This window comes from Mauremys reevesii, linkage group 1 (genome assembly GCF_016161935.1).
Source record: "Mauremys reevesii isolate NIE-2019 linkage group 1, ASM1616193v1, whole genome shotgun sequence".
NCBI lineage: Eukaryota > Metazoa > Chordata > Testudines > Geoemydidae > Mauremys > Mauremys reevesii.
In genome coordinates, this window is record NC_052623.1 from 205393388 (window position 1) to 205409256 (window position 15869).

Sequence of the window (15869 nt, forward strand, 5' to 3'; positions counted from 1 at the left end):
TGTGCAATCATTATCTGTGACTCCATTAGAGAACTAAGCACAGTTTGTAGATGAAATGTAGCCACTCTGGAGATGGTCCCATCTAGCAGGAGGAACAAAACAAAACAAAACAAACAAACAAAAAAAAACCCCAAGTCCCACTAAACATCTGAGGCTGCCAATGAGAGGTGACTTTTAGAAAGATGGCAAGGAAAAAGCTGTAGCCATTGATGCATGCCATAGTGCCCCATCTGTATTTTAGGAACCCAGCTTCCACAAGCCATTACTAACTTTTTTCCTAAGTGGCAGAAAGTGAAAGATTCCTGCCTCCACTCATTTATTTTCCATTGCACCCTCCCTCATTTCCTCCCTCCTTTCCCCAGTGAGAATCTCGTTGTTTGTTATTTTCTTTTGTTTTTTTAAAAAGTAAACAAGCTGCTCACAGCATAACTTTTATGGTGGAAAAAAAAAGCCAGGTAAAGTCAGCAAAGCAGCTGCTGGATTTAGAGAGAGATTTAAAAAAATGGAGAAAAGAGCAATATATTAAACTCACTTGATCCCGTTCCCCCCTCCATCTCTCCTTTGATTTATTCCAAAATATAAATTGGGGGTAAGGGAACTGAATCTCCTTTCAATATATTTTGTTGCTGTCACATATTCTGTGGTCTGCTTCTGTCACTTTCCTTTAAGGAGAAAAAAACACCCTAATAAAAATAGAAAAACATATCTCAGGCGTTAAGCTCGCTCTCCCCCTACCCTTTGTAAAGAACTCTTTGTTCTCTAGTGAAAATGCTGAAAAAATCCCCGGGCAGCGACTCCCTGAAACAAGTGCAAAACACTTAGAGGCTTTTGGGCTGGCTGAGAGCCAGAAACCCTCCCGCTGTCTGGTTAGGAAGAGAGGGGGAGAAAAGAGAGAGAGAGAGAGAGAGAGAGAGAGAGGGGGGAAAAATTGGAGCTTCCTTTAATAGATATAGGAAGCTTTTTTTTTTTTTTTTCAAAACTGGCGGTCAAGCGTTAAGTAACTCCCCGTCTAAATCCACCTGCTGGAAATGAACTTGGGTAACCCCCCCCAGGAGTGCACAAAGAGATGAGACACAGTAACATACTCCATACTCTTCTCCCCACCCCCCTCTTTTGCCCTGCTTCCATTCTTCCTGCTCCCATCACACGAATGCCCACAGATTCTCTCCCCCTCCATCCAACAACAAACATACCAAAATAAATGCTCGCTCCATCTCAAAAAAAAAAAAAAAAAAGCTTTCCATCTTGCTTGCGACACAGTGATAAGGGGTAGGGAACATCTCATACCTGGTGTGAATGCTAATCAGCCAGGAGTTCTCCTTTTTTCCCAAGACAGGGAACTGTTTCCTTCCAAATTTATTAGAACCTCCTCCACTGCCTCTTTGAAAAACCTTCTTTGTCACCCTCTTCCCAAGTCCTGATACTTCTTTAAAAAAAAAAAAATGGCTTCGGAGCTCCTTCTATTCTTGATATTGATTCTCTCTCTCTCTCTCCCCCCCCACCCCTCCTCCTTTCTCCTGTCTCTGTCTCTTCTGAGTGGTCTATTGATAAGTCCCTAGAGGCACTGGGTCAGCCTGCCCGTAGGAAACCAGACACAATGCACAAATCTCCGAGTGCCATTCTGCCATCAGCAAGCAGACCACGTTTAGGAGAGAGAGAAAAAAAAAACAGTAGAGCAAAAGACAGAGAGAGAGAGAGAGAGTGTGAGAAAAAGACTGATTGGAACAGGAGGGAGGGAGAGAGAGAGAGAAAGCAAGCGAGAGAGTGAGAGAGAGGGAGAGAGAGAGAGAGAGAGAGCGAGCGAGCGACGCTGCCAGTCAGGTTAATCATCCCTACTTTAATTAGCTGTTCGGCTTAGACATAAAACAATTGAATTTGAATGATCTGTCAGTGGGCTCGGCTGAACCAAAGGGGAAATGCGAATATTACAAAAAAGACTGTTGGTGTATTCTGATAAGCTAGACTGGAAAATCCTCAAAGGGTAACTATTAAAACTTACCACCGAACAAAAAGTACAAATACAAATGGCATTATACAGAGGCCCTCCCTAAAAAGCTAGAAGATTCCTTCTCTCTTTTTTATTAACATGCTATCAAAGGTTCTATTGGTGGACACAAACACACACAATTTTGTAGCCTTCAAATTCTACCTGTCCTGCAGGATGGTTGATTTTGTTATTAGAGGTATTGTTTTTGTTTTCAAAACCACAGCTTAATATTATTCAGAGGAATTTTCCTGATGGATCAGGTGGGCTTTTAAGGTGCAGAGACTATATGCTCTATGTGGGTATATCTTTGGTATCAACGGCTAGGTAGGGTAGACAGATGCCACTGACAGACGCAGACACCAATTGTAGATGGATGGATGCTGTAGATAGAAAGGCAATCCCAGGTATTATGGATCGATAAGTCCTAAGCATAGCACAGGGTCTTCTTAAAGGCAAAATTTCTAACTACAAATAGGTGCAAGACAATCTATTCATTCTGCCCTGGGTTGCAATCTGAGTTGCAGCTAAAATGGATTAATTGTAGTGATAAACAGTACAGTGAAAGTACTGCATGGCAGGCACGGGGAGGTATTCATGACACTTCTGAAAACTCTGCTTTTAACAGGTATGGAATAGCCACCCTTTCTGCCTGAAAAAAGGGAAGCAGGTAACATCATTGCTGCTACTAGAAGATGTTTAACCCTCAGGACACTATGTGCACAGGACATCCATTTATCAAAATGGTGGGAATTCCCCCCCCCCCCCCGTTCCCTACCCCCAACACACACATGGAAAATGTATTACGTGCAGGAGGTATGGTATGTTCTAGATATTCCAAATGGGGTAGGGCTGGAGAACTAAATCCATAAATTCCACTTTATGAATATCTGCTGTAGATCACCATTTGCACAGATACAGCTATGCCACACAGGTTCATTTCTAAAGTGTGGGAACAGGGTAGAGAGAAAAAGGGATCATCCTTTACACTTAAGACTCTGAGGAGATGATTGTCTATCTGGAAGACTAGCTGTAGGCATCTCCTCTCATACTGTATATTATATTATATATTATATTATATTATAATGCTTAAAAAGAAGCATGCTCTATACATTAATTCAGAGTTATCTTTTCTACATGTGACAAACCTATCAGCGGGGTTAGTGCTAGCTGTATGTATATGCCATACTGTAGGTGGACAGTTGACAGCTGGCAACAGCATTGTACCCACTGCCCTGTGCTCCAGGAAGAGGGTGGGTTGGCCATTTGTCACTTAGAGTCACCTAGAGCACCGGATTATATCCTACCTACCCCTAAATCCAGCTCTGCCCATCAGCTGCTGTCCACCGACTAAGGACAGATTATCAAAAGAACTAATCCGGTTCAAAGGGAGACAGTTCCACTAAAGAAGCAAACAGATCACCTGGCATAAAACAGATTGATAAACATACAAGTCCCCCTCCCTCACACAAAGAACAGTTGCCCATAGAGAAGTGAACAATGTCCGTTAGCTGTGCTACAGAAATGAGGTCATTTCAGAGGAGCGCAAAAGAAAATCTCAGCGAAATACAGTGCAGTCAAGAGCCCACAAAGAAGGAAAAGATCCTTCATTTAAAAAAAGGAGCTTCTAGAAATCGCCATGAAATAAACTAGTGTTCTTTTTTCTGCAAACTACTGAACTAATAATCCAATGAGGTGCTAACTGGCTCTGTGCGGATGGAAGTGCTACGTTTCTGATGAGATATAGTGAGGTCCTGATCACTTGAGTCAGGGGTCCATTGGAAGAAACAGTATGTACTCATGTAATCAAAGACAATCACATCATATCATTATGGCACTAGGCAATATTATAATGGCACAAGGGGGCCAAACGAAGGTTGCACAGGCAACATTATTACTGGCATTTCATAACTTTTGAGTTCTTGACTTTGCAACATTAATCTTATTTTAATGAATTTTTTAAATATAATTTCCTAGTTTTGTAAAAAAAAAAACCACACTGAACAATCACATTCCATCATGTGGGACCATACTGACCCTGACATGACTGGAAGATTTAGAGTTACAGCACAAAACTCCAGCACTTGAACTGACACAGTAACTGGTAGCAGTTGTATGCTGTTATCTTCAAAGTGCACCAGCCACCACAGAGGGATGAGAAAGATATTTTGCTAGTGGGTTTCACAGCTATCTGCTGCGACTCAGGAATCCTGGGTTCAATTCCAGGTTCTGAAGGGAGGGAGCTCTAATGCTTACAGACCCTCTTGCCTCCATCCCCAGCTTGTCCCCTACTGCTCTTGTGCCCAACCACATACCCCACAGCCTGGGCCCTTCGGATTCCCATATTCCCTGCTCCTATCCCCTTCAGCTCCTGTCCCCCAACCAAGTCCATCCCATTCCCCCATCCTTTTGCCTCCCTCAGCCTGTCCCCTTTCCCCCTGCTCCTGTCCCCCTGCACCAGCCTGTCCCCATTCCTCCTCCTACTATCCCCCCACCTGTCCAACCTATCTCCATCCTCGCCCCCCCCCCCATTCAAATCAGTCTGATTTTTACTTCTCATCCAGGCTCCCTGGGAAGTGGACACCAGCAGATTGAGTACTGAGAGCCCATGACAGGCAGTTTCCTTGCACTCACTTCTGGTGTCCGATGCCCTTGGCTTGACCATGTCCATCACTCTCAGTGGGGGTCGACCATGCTCAGTGTGCTTAGTACGGAGCTCTGTGGGGATGGAGGATGCGCCATTAAAATGGAATGTTCGGATAATCCAGCTGTCAGCCTCTAACAAACCTCTACTGAACAAGCACACATAGCTGATTTCAGAGATTTATAATTTGGTCATATTCAGAAGGATTTTCACGGGGAAAACGAAAGGAACATCCCTGACTATAGGACACCCTCTCTCTCCCAGCCAAATGCAAGTCACTGCTCCAAAGCATGGAGGCACCAAAGCTTCTAAGCGAAATGTTTGTAAGAATTTTAACATTGATAGAACATCATATTTTTCTCTTAAGTCATTCTCAGAAGAGGCTAAAGATTTTTTCCAAAAGATTCATCAGAAGAACCTGATTAATTGACTTCTCAGTTCACTTTCTTGGTACTAGATACTATGGTTGAAATCCCAAGCCTTTTGAAGTCTATGGGAATTTTGCCATAGATTTCAGTGGGTCCAGGATTTCACCCTAGGTGAATTTCTCCTATAGGACATGTATTTCATTAGCAGACAATGAGCTCCTGATGAACTGGTTCCTGAATCTCCTATAGTTCCTAGAGTAGAAAGCAGCCCTAAGGGCTCTGCTATCAGTGGGTCTCATTCTACCCTGAGTTACATTGGTCACACAGCCACTGATTTCAATCAGAATTTCGCTTGTATAACTGAGGACAGAAATGAAGCATCAATGCAAGAGGCCAAGAACGAGTCTAGAATTGAACAACACTTTCATCTCAGGAGATTTTATCACAGTTATTAATTCAGCTACACCCTTATGGCCTCTTTCTTTGTTTCCGTCTCTCACTATCACTATCATTCTTCCTTCATATAAATCATTGACGGTGCCTTGGAGTTTTAGCCAAAGAACTGAAATGAAAGCCCAGTGTATCAGCCTGAGGAGTATTTGCTATTTCTATCCTAATGGAAACAGGTAAGCTACAGTGGAAGAAGTTGGGAAGCCCTGATGCATGGTATGCATTCTATAAGTATAAAATGAGTATATAACATAGGAAAGACATTCACATATGAACACTGCCAATGGGTTTCCTGTTAGCAAAGGGCAGGATTTACACAAGGAAAAGCCACCATTAGCACAGTTCTAAACCTACCAACTCCCTAATGTGTTACAAAGATGACCCCAAAGGAGGGACTCAATAAAAATAGAAGGGTAGGAGGGAGCTGGAAATGACAACGTTCATTTATTTAATAAATATAACTTTTGCTATAAGCCCACTGATGACATTTAGCATTTCACATGTCAGTTCACATTAATGGGAAATCACCAGATCTGTGTGGTATAGAGGAAAATTTAGTTCTAAAAAGCGTGAACTGCTTTGTAATGAAGGACAGTTAAGAAATAAGATGAGCAGGTTAAGAAATCTGTCTACCTGACAAAAGTGGTGTAACTATATTCTCTCAGGACAATTTGTTTAAATTTATTCCTTCAGACTTCATTGACTGTTTTAGATCTAAAGAGCTCTAAGTCTATGCAATGTGATTTTTATTCAGAGCAGAGGTCTAACTTTGCACAGCCTGTTGGAGAGGGCGTGGACATAGATAAACTTCTAAACAACAGGAACCTTTTGGACAGGAAGACATGAAGGTCTGTCTACTGTATACTCAATCCCCTGCCTACAGGCAGGCATTACCAAAAAAGTTATGAGACTCCATGTAGATACCTTGCCTATCCATTCAGGATCGCTACTAGCTCATGCTATTATGTTCGACACACATATGCACATGTCAATAAGGTGAAAAATGCCATACTTGCTATCCAACCTAAATCTCTCCTGTCTTAACTTTAGTTTCTGATTACAAGGAATTTACCCTTGAGCACAATGAACAGGTTCATTCCTACATCTTTACCCTATGTATAGACTTCCCAAGCTTACCCCCTTGTGTATCATAATTGGATCTGCTTTCTAGCACCTGTTTTTGAAGCATCTGGTACTGGTTGTGTTCAACTCCCAAAGCATTTCCTCATAGGAATTTGCCTTCATTCCTTAAAATAGCCATGGTAGCCTTTTACTGCATCTTCTCCAATCTTATGGAGTGCTTCTATGCTGAAAAGTGACTCAATTAAAATGGCATAATCAGCGCTCCACGTTCATTGTCTCTTAGTGACTCCAAATCAAATGTGCTTATTTTTTACTGGTAAATTAAGCTTTTTCCAACTGCCAGCACTGCAAACTCACTCAGGGATCTAGGAATCAAGTCTTTTTTCCCTTCTTGCACATGATCAGCAATAATAAAATCCTGAAGACCAAATTATGTCCTCAGCAACATCTCTGCAGTCCTATTGCTTCAATTGATTTCCAAAAGTTCAGCCTATAGAGACTTTATAAACAATCTAGCTGATGAGACACAAGACGAAATAGATTCCTGCTCCCTCTTAGATGTATAGGGTCAAAAAGCAGTAAAAACGTATTTACATCATTAAAAATAACCAGATCAGACTCCAACACACACAGGGAAGATTAGGTAAGTTTCCATTTATACAGTCACTGTTCAGGGTAGAATTAGAAAAAGACACCTAACACTGCACTCTGTGCCTCAAATAAGGCATGGGAAGATGTTTAGACAGTGAAATCATTAGCTTCCTTCCTTACCCATCTCCTCCCCATAATCCACTTTTTAAATGTTGTTTGAAAATACATTTACAATTACCAGTACAACAGACTGTATTTCTGATCAAAAATTAAAATGCTTAAACAGCACAGCATGTTATATTAACTCTACTTTTCTTATGAGACTCTATGAACAAGTAAGTACCAGCTATTCAGTGACTGAGGAGGCTTAATCTGCACTCACACTTTCCTTGTTAGGTGATAAGAGTGTTGCTACAAGAAACTTTAAAGGAAAGGCCTGTCCCAGATTCTTCTAAATGCCCAAGTGAAGTGTGTTCTAGATGTCTCCTGCAACTCATTCCCCTGCTAACACGTTCACAAACCTTATATACTGGTCTTGTGAGGGTTCTGCATTGTGTCCCCATCTTTCCTTAGGCTTTCCCAGCTCTAGTCCACTGAATATAGGTTGTAGTTATTTTAATAATCTTTAGTTAGGACAGACACATAAGAAGAAGGTTGGAACTTTTAGTAAGTTTGGGGGTACCACACACTACCCTCCATCCCCTATAAGCTTGCCCCTAGCTGTCTTGCAAAATATTTTAATCTCTCTAATAAAACGTGGAGAGACAGCATGTCTAGTGGTCTCAGCACTGCAGGGGACTTTGAGGCAGGCACTTCTGGGATCTTATTTTTCTCTCATAGTGACTTGTTATTTATCCTTGGGCAAGTCACTTAATTTCTTTCTCTCTCTGTTTCTCTGGGCCTGATTTTCAGTTAATTTATCCTTTTGGCAAGAATGGAGGTGAGAAAGGAGTGTTAAGGGGGCGTTATACCACTTTAAGGCATCTTGGCTTTCCTTGGGCGAAATCCTGGCCACAGTGAAATAGGTGGTAAAACTCCCACTGTCTTCACTGGGGCCAAGATTTCACCTGTTGTATTTGGGACCACACGCGGTCCTGCATAGCCCCTAGTTTAAATTAAACACATTGAAGGCTGCTCTGTTTTACACTTTGCTTCCAATAGCTCCTTAGGGTCACAGAGAAGTAGCCTTGGTGCAGTGCAGTCTGATCATGCCTTAACATGTCCACAACCCATCCCTTACACTGGGGGCTGGGAGCAGGGTATAGAGCCCTTAAACATGTTCTGCACTGCAGAGGCATAAAGGGGCCTTCATGTAATTAAGAACTAGGCTCAGTGCCGGGTCCATCTGTGCGTAGTCAATTATAGGATGGGGCCATAATTATAGCATCTAAGGTAGAACTTTTTACAGTTCTATTATATAAGGACCAGATTCTGATTTACACTTAGGCACCTTTAAATCACTCTGGCAATGTAAAGTGGCCTTAAAGAGGAAATAAAGAGCAACGTAAAGAGGCCTTAGTTTAAATGAGAATCTGGCCCACCATGTTTAGGGGAATTTCCAGAGCAGTTACATTAATTCTTGCATAGCACATTTGATTATAAAAAATTTCTCCCCACAAATGATGGCACTTAAAATATTATTATAAAAAGTTAAACTTCAGAAAGATAACTAATTTAAAAATGATATATGTGAGAATGCATATAGCTGTATAGATATATCAATACACACACATACACACAGATGTAATTTACTCTGTAAATAATTGGATACACACATATTGCACATTAGAGCTGTACAAAATTAAGACAATTTTTCTGATAAATTTCTCCGAAAAATGTTTGCTGCTTCAGATGATTTCATGCCTCTTCCTTTTTTAAATTTTCTGTGGAATTTTATGGAACAACTATATTTGTAAAGAAAACATGAACATCCACATTATGAATTTCAAAGACAGCTTTAGGTTGAATGGGTTTATCTTCATTTTGAGATAAACTTTTAAAGTTTTCAATAAACAAATTTAACCCAGTGCTTTAAAATCTGGTTAAAGGTAGATTCACAAGAAATATTTATATTACTGTCTACATTTCTCTATGTTTCCTTCTTATAACTTTTTAACACTCCCTCCCCTCCAATTAAAGGATAATCTGTGGGCAAAAAAACCCACTTCCTAAACCATTAATGAGTCTAGCATTAGTGGGATTGGAGAAAGTACCATCAGTGCTGGGGTATTACATAAGACCATGCTAGTAATAGAATAGGGAGTCTAGTCTTTTAAGATGTGTGTTAGCTGACCTCTTTGCAAAGTTCAGGAAGAAGAGCCATATGTCAATATATTCATTTTCTTGCTGTGTTTAACATGTCAGTTTTTCCGAGGGGCCCATTCTGAGTGAAAAATGTGTGAAATGCAGCTCAATATTTTGGCAAATGCAGCTCATTTTCAAGTTTGTGATGAAATGTGAAAAACAAAATCAAAAGTCAAGCAGATTTGCTCTTTGTTGTAAATAGTACACACAAATACACGGTCCTGAGCCTGTAAAAAAACCAAACAAACAGAATCACTTGTAGTATTACTACCACAAGTAGTCAAATCCCATTACAATCAATGGGTCACATGACCAGCTGGTGAAAATCAGCATGGCTCTATTGAAATCAATGGAGCGATGTCAGTTTAGATCAGCTGAGGATCTGGCTCCAAAGGAAGCACGATGCCGGATAACAAGTATTTGCAGGATTGGGCTCTATATGCTTGAAGCAAGAGAATGGCAAGTAAAAGTGGGCCATGCTTTTTCAGAGACGGAGGTGGGAAATAATGAACTGAAAATAAGGAAATAGGAAAGCACCACATTGCAGACTTCATGTGTGCTCAATTCTGGTCAAGGAGGTGATGTGAGGTTTCCCTTTGAGTCAAAGCAGTGTAGCAGATAAAAAGGACCTGTATAGCCAGGGGGATTTCCTGAGGCCATTGCAGACCAGCTCATATGCTGTTAAGAGGCTCATATTCATGAGAGTTTTGGTTGCATTTGTAACATTTTTTCCAGGTCCCCTAGAGCTTTAAGTGCCACATCACAGTGCTTCGAGCACGGTACTAAATGCCCGGCACAGGATTAAGCATCTTCCCTTTCTACTCTGGATTTCCAGGAGTCAGATGGTGGGTTTCAGTCTCTTTGTCTTGCTTTGATTTGTGATGGAGATTTTTTCTTCATGCAGGCTGAAGAAAATGTTACTGGTTTATATCTATTGTTTTGTGTTGGGTTGTGTTGGAGGAGAGAAGGTTAAGTTTTTTCAGACAGGTTCATTATTTTTTCTAAACTGGAAGGCTTGAAACCTGCCATCAGCAAAGCATATCAGCCTGATCCTGCTCTCACTTATATCAGAGTGAATCAGGAGCAATTCTGCTTAGTTTAATGGAATTACTTTGGGATATAAATCGTGTAACCAAATGCAGAATCAGGTCCGTTGAGCCAAATGCATTAGTAAGGTCAGTAATGGTGCAAGTTAAATGTCAGGTCACAAAATGGAGGTACAGTAGAACCTTGGAGTTATGAATACCAGAGTTACGAATTGATCAGTCAACCACACACTTCATTTAGAACCAGAAGTACACAATCAGGCAGCAGCAGAGACAAAAAATGAAAGAAGCAAATACAGTACAATATCATGTTAAACAAACCACTAAAAAAAATAAAGGGAAAGCAGCATTTTTCTTTTGCATAGTAAAGTTTCAAAGCTGCATTAAGTGAATGCTCAGTTGTAAACTTTTGAAAGAACAACCATAATGTTTTGTTCAGTTACGAACATTTCAGAGTTATGAATAGCCACCATTCCCAAGGTGTTCAGAACCCTGAGGTTCTACTGTAGATGGCAAAGCAGGGTAAACTTGCTCAAATTTGCCATTGAAGGTTCTCGTAAAACAAGTGGAACTTGCATGCAGGGGCAAAAAGCCCATGTAGCAGAAAATGAAACTGACAGGAAAGTATATGAAGATGAAGTCAGGGGTAGAGGAAAATAAGTGGAAGTCACACTATTTTGCCACTTACACCTACTTTTCTACTCACTTATGTCCAGCTTGCGACTCACTGTATCATTAAGATCACTGTTGAATTTGTCCCTATGGGTTTAAACTTTAAACTATTAATTATTTCTTGTGATATAACTATTTCATTTTAAAAACTGGTTTGATCGATAGATTAGTTCTAGATTAAGTGATTTAACTACAGATGGGTAGGTGTTTGCTCTATATTAGGCTAGTGTATTGCTGAGCAGGTACAAATTTTTACATTTGAATGTCTTTAATTATTAATAATTTTAAAGTCTGACTTGGCAGAGCAACTGTCTCCGTGAAACAGTGCGTTCAATGTCTCCAAATTCTATCCAATGTCCAAAGGTTCTGGTTAAATCTTTTAGGGGTCAGTTATGGGGCATGAGCAAGTAACGCCACCGCAAAAGATAATGAAAAGAAGGAAGTTTAATTCCATAGGCAGCACCTTTCAGAACTTATTTCAAAACCCTGGGCAAAGAATGTGTCTTAGTTTCCCCATCTCTGAAGTAGGAATAATATTACCCTATGGTGTTGTAAGGCTCATTTAGTTAATTTATGCACCAAGTTCCCATTTCAGCAGATCACTTAAGTTCAAGTTTCAATCTACTACTCAGCAAAGCACTTAAGCACATGCTTAATTTTAAGCATCTGCTTCAGTCCCATTTGAGTTAACAGGACTGAAGCACATGCTTAAAAGAAGTGTGTGCTTAAGTATTTTGCTGACTAGGGGTCCAAGTCATTCTGTGCCTCAGTTAATACCTGCCTACCCAACACGGGTGCTACAAGGCTGAATTCATTAATATCTGTGAAGCACTTTGAGGTCTGCAGATGGAAGACATTAGAGAAGAGCAAAGTAATATTAGTTACAATTATGAACTGCAGCAGAAGAAAACCTGGGCTCTGAACTCATTTCTTGGAAAGTTATAAACCTTTTGAATATATCTTTCCCCTGTGAAGAGTACTAAAAGGATCTGATCTTGTTTTTTTGCTTCCAGACCAGCAGAGGCTGGGGACATAGCTCTTGGGGGGCAGGAGAAGGGCTCTGTAATGCTTTCTCTAATGACATTTTCTATTCAGTGGAAGGAGCCAAATCCTCTCCCTACTTTACTGAACAGAGTGTCACCATGAGGCTGTTTGACCTTTGAAAGAATTGGAAGGGGTAAGAATAAGAGGAAGTCAAGAAGGGGTAAGTGGGGTGGGGGAGATTTTCAGAGGGGAAGAATCCATCAAAGGCAAAATTTAGAAAGGCTGGACAATTTTAAGGCTTCTTCTTTTTCCTGTATGCCACTTTTCCTGGTGAGGGTCATGGCGGCAGCATGGAGAGTAGGGAGGACGAGACCTCCTTTACCTCCACAACAAGTTCAAGCTCCTCCTGGGGGATTCCCTAGCTGGGTGGTATAATCCCTCCAGCATGTCCTGGGTCAGCCTCGGGGCTTCCACCCTGTGGGACATGCCCAGTATAGTTCCAACAGAAGCCTCCCAGGGGGTATCCTTATCAGGAGCCCAAACCACCTCAACTGGCTCCTCTCAATCTGGAGGAGTAGCAGCTCTACTCCAAGGCCCTCCTGAATAGTCGAGCTCCTCACCCTATCTTGAAGAGCAAGTGGAGAAACCTAATTTCCACCACTTGTATCTGTGATCTCATCCTTTTGGTCATTACCCAAAGTTCATGACCATAGGTGAGTATGGGGACATAAAGCGACCTGTAAACTGAGAGCTTCATCTGAGAACTCAGCTCTCACTTCATCACCATGCATTGGTACAGATCCTGCATTACTGTCGCCACCACAGCAATCCGCCAATTGATCTCATGCTCCCGCTTGCCATCACTCATGAACAAGATCTCTAGATACTTGAACTTGTCCACTAAGGGCAGCTGTTCCCCACCTCACCTGGAGAGAGCAAGTAATGCTTTCTTCCGGGAGAGGACCATGACCTCTGATCTGGAGGCACTGATTCTCACCCCAGCTGCTTCACATCAGCAGTGAAACGTTGGAGTATGCATCAGAGATCACAGTCTGAAGAAGCAAGAAGGACATCATCATCTGCAAACGGCACAGATGCCACCCCCAAGTCCCCATACTGGATGCACTCCACAGTTCAGCTGCACACTGATATCCTGTCCATGAAAATCGGGAATGGTAGTGGGGACAAGACACATCCCCTTGGTGAAGTCCAATGCTCACCTTGAACAAACTCAACTTAATGCCAAGAATACAAACATAACTCTCACTCTGAGAATAGAGGGACCGGATAGCATGCAAAAGCAGCACCGGCACCTCATTCTTGCACACCACTTCCCATAAGACATCTTGGGTAATGCAGTCATATGCCTCCTCCAGATCTACAAAACAAAGGTAGACTGGATTAGCAAACTCCCATGACCCCTTGAGTATCTATGAGAGAAAGCAAAGAGCTGGTCCCTTGTTCCATGGTGAGGACGGAATCCGCATTGTTCCTCCTGAATCCGGGGTTCAACTAATGGGCGTAACCGCCTCTCCAGCACCCTGGCATAGGTTTTGCTGGGGAGACTGTGGAGTGTGATCCCCCTATAGTTGGAACACACCGTCTGGTCTCCTTTCCCAAAGATCGGGACCACCACCCTGGTTTGCCAGTCCAGAGATACTGTACCTGCCTTCCACGCAAAAGGCGATGTGAACCCATCTGGTGGGCTCGCCACCTATGAGGCGAAGGGTGAAAGTCAGGTGCGATGCTAGAATGGTAGCAGGAGGGACGGACCACAACGAACTGGCCCTCCGCAATGGAATGTGGCTAATTTTATGGAAAATAGTATTATTGTAGTTATGTAAACTAAGATGAGTTACTCAAATGTCATGCTGCAGAGGCTCCACCTTAGGGCTCAGGAACGACTTTTTAGGGTACAGCATTGTGCAATTGGTCAGGTGCATTAAACATGGTTTTCATATTTGTTTGAACTTCAGGTGCTGGACAGGGTAGACCAAACTCAAGGGACCAATGGTCTGATCTGGTATATAGTAGCAAGTCCTATGCTTCTATGAAATATTGTTAGGTGCTTTGAAATGATACCCACAGAGGGCTGAGCAGTGGATGAGAAGTAATGTACATTATGAAAATGAACTGGAAGTTTAGTTAAAGGTTAATAAGTCTCCTTCCCTCCACTTGCCATCAAAATGAATGACACCCATTCTTGCTTTGGCAGAGGGAAGGACTAGATGAGCTAATAGCTCTTTTCCATCTCTAAATTCTCTGAATCGATGACTAACAACTACAGCATTTCATTGCAAAAAATATTAGGCTGTTTTCTAGTTAGAGAAGCACAAATAGAATCCACAGCAAGTCAGTTTCAGGGTCAGAGGTTGTTTTGACATTTAGGAAATACTAAAACAGATTTTGGTCTTTAAATTTGTAAAACGAAAGTCTTTCCTGACCTCAGATCTAATTTGCCAAGTTTTAGCTGTCCACAGACTTTTCTAGCTCAGCTAGAATTGTCAGAAAAACAGCATTGTTGTGGATAAATTGTCTCTGGATTTTTAAGATGGAAAAATGATAGACTCTTAACTATTGCATGGTTTCTGACTCACGCTTTGTTACTAACAGGTACACCTCTCACAGTCACTAGCTCAAGAGGCAACCCCATTATTGTTACCTATTACTGGATGATACATTGCCAAGTATTGGGAAACCCAGCAGCTTGAGATGGCTGTTTCATTTGTATTTTTGTTGCTTTATTCGCAACAAATTAATGAAAATAGGAACATAAGAGCAGATCTACTCTGAAATTCTAATGAGCTCATTTTAGCACACAGGAACCCAGGTATTTCCTCTTGTTTTTGATCAGTGTTTGTACTCCTCGCATTGCCCTCTGCTCCAAGTACAAATGGAAATAATTTTAACACCGTATCTGATGAATGGGTGGGCAATTGCAGAGCTCAGATAAAACACATTGTAAGGTGCAAATGGTCTGAGACAAGGACTCCTAAATTACCTGTAAGGTCAAGTGGGCTACATGCATGTATGGAGCATACCCTTTCTTCACAGGCTTTAGTGAAACAAAATATGTGTCAATGCTCAAGTATCTAATTTTCAAATGGTCATTGACTAACTGTCAAAGCAACAACAATTTCCCCAGAAACAAAGCCATGCATTGCTCCTCACTGTAGGCTATTTCCATGCCATATTTTCCTCTTTCACAACCTTTGCCTTTTTCATGGCTCAAGCTATTGAAAAAGTTTGCAAGGTCATTGGGCTTTTTTTAAAAACGGGACAGGAGTAATTCTCTCCCTCACCTCCCACCACACACACTTGCCACTCACTAAAAACAGCCAGACCAGTTTTGCTCAAGCTTTCAAACAATAAAAACATTTAAAAAAATCACCTCTGAGTAGAGGCCAAGTCTGTAAAATTTCAGCTCAAAAGGTGATGGTTTTAGGAAGTTATTAGTGACTAAAAACAAGGAGGATAGAATGACAACCATCTGGAAACCTTCTTTATAGTGGCCACTGCTGCTCCTGACAAAAGAAATCAATGTTCTTACATAAAGGTTGCCCTGCTAAGGAAACTATACACAGTGAAAACTCCTTGGAATGACGCAGCAGCAAAAAAGTTGCTGCAATGGTTCTGTCTCAAGCAGGCTGCATTTATGCATCTGTATTATTAAAAATGTGCCAGCTCCAGCAAGCTCACTGTATGGCACAAAGTGCTATAGTTACAGGTGGGAATGTGTCTTT

At 41.5% G+C, this 15869-nt stretch overlaps 1 protein-coding gene across 38 annotated transcripts in view; it reads right to left on the bottom strand.

Moving 5' to 3' along the window:
* Positions 1-15869, bottom strand: part of ZBTB20 (zinc finger and BTB domain containing 20) — a 646879-nt gene that overhangs the window by 130069 nt on the left and 500941 nt on the right. Inside the window, exon 1 of one of the 38 annotated variants that reach the window (XM_039497074.1) lies at positions 1288-1320. The exons of the other annotated variants lie outside the window; for them this stretch is intronic. The gene's annotated coding sequence lies outside the window, so the exon portion shown is untranslated. Of the gene's footprint in view, positions 1-1287; positions 1321-15869 lie in introns of those variants that run through there. 38 annotated transcript variants of the gene reach the window in all.